The 1,671-nt window shown below is 45.8% G+C and overlaps 1 non-coding gene across 1 annotated transcript; it reads left to right on the forward strand.

Annotated features, from left to right (window-relative positions):
- Positions 1-335: 335 nt before the first annotated feature.
- Positions 336-463, forward strand: LOC120094891 (small nucleolar RNA SNORA43). The gene has a single exon (XR_015630023.1). It is a non-coding gene; the product is annotated as a small nucleolar RNA SNORA43 (small nucleolar RNA).
- The last annotated feature ends 1,208 nt before the right edge of the window (positions 464-1,671 follow it).

Genomic DNA, 1,671 nt, shown 5'->3' on the forward strand with positions numbered 1-1,671 from the left:
AGACCCCAAAAGTACAACAATGCCAAGCAACCAGAGCTTCCAGGGACTAAGCCACTACCTAAAGACTATACATGGACTGACCCTGGACTCTGACCCCATAGGTAGCAATGAATATCCTAGTAAGAGCACCAGTGGAAGGGGAAGCCCTGGGTCCTGCTAAGACTGAACCCACAGTGAACTAGTCTATGGGGGGAGGGCGGCAATGGGGGGAGGGTTGGGAGGGGAACACCCATAAGGAAGGGGAGGGGGGAGGGGGATGTTTGCCCGGAAACCGGGAAAGGGAATAACACTCGAAATGTATATAAGAAATACTCAAGTTAATAAAAAAAAAAAAAAAATCTGAGAACAACCACAGGCATGGCTCAGCTTTGCCTGTGACATCGGGGAAAAGAGCAAGTGGCTATTTCTACACTCAGTGTTCAGAAGCCAGTGAGCACTAAGAATGGTTTGTAGCCTGACATTTTGCAGAGCCACAGTGGAATGGCACTGGGGTTTGGCTTTGATGCTGTTGGTCAAACCCCAATGCCTCTAGGGCTCGCCAAAGGGTCACATGGTCAGCATTTTAGCAAGATAGAACTTTGAAGGTGTGTGTGAGTTTTCTGGGAGACATTCTGAGAGGCTGAGAAAATACAAGAAACTATCTGTCCTTTCTTCATCTTCCAGATCCAGAAGCCAGGAAGAAGGGGGCCTACTTATTGGCCATGATGGCTGATCAGGATGGGTGCAGATATGATTTTAGGCCGTGGGCCTGAGGTATGCCCTCTGACCTCACCAGTGTCTTACAGAACTCCCCATATGGCTTTGGGCAGCTCTGAACTTAACCCTGGTAGCCAGCCTATGCCTTAAGTCATGAACTGAATCTGGGTTGGCTTGGGTTTGACTGGTCTGTGGTAGTGGCACTAGAGATGGGGGACCCTCTAAAACTCAACATCTCTACCTAACTGTACACGGTCTTAAGAGATATAATTATGAGTTGGGGGGTGATAGCTGGTCCCTGTAGTTCAAGGCCAGCCTGGTCTACAAAGCAAGTTCCAGGATGACCAGAACTGTTACACAAATAAACCCTGCCTTGAAAAACTAAGAAGGAGAAAGGGTGCTATAGGAGGGTAACTGGCTGTAGTAGATGCTGTGACACAAATAAACTTGTCAATTCTTGAGGTTGGAAAAAAAATAAATAAAATCTGGCTCATGTTGTGGCAATTGTAGTGGGTTATACCCTCCCTTCTAGTTGGAGATTTCTGGCCTCTTCTTGGCCTAGAAAAAGTTAGTTTAAGAATTCTGCTTAAACTGGTAGGAGTCCTAGTTATGGAGAGGTTTAGTGCTTCCCAAAAAGAACGGAAGGGGGAGAGGGGGAAAAAAACTAACAACAACAAAAAGCACCCCGCCATTATTCTTAAATATACCTTGCAAAATAAGAACCTGCAGGCTAAGGGAAGTCATACAATGGAAAGCGTTGCCATTTAGCTGTGTAAAGCCCACTTCTCTCTTCTCCCAGAATGCTCTTTGTATGTACTCTTATATTGGTAGGAAAATAGCTGCCACCCCTACATGAACAATATGGCCTGGGAGGCTCCAGTGTTTACAGGGTATTAACACCCACGTGGAATCCATACCTCTATTTGTGAGCAAACATTTATAGGGATCATTACTCAGAAACAATTTGAACTACAA

Source organism: Rattus norvegicus, chromosome 9 (assembly GCF_021556685.1).
Source record: "Rattus norvegicus strain SHRSP/BbbUtx chromosome 9, alternate assembly SHRSP_T2T, whole genome shotgun sequence".
Classification (NCBI taxonomy): domain Eukaryota; kingdom Metazoa; phylum Chordata; class Mammalia; order Rodentia; family Muridae; genus Rattus; species Rattus norvegicus.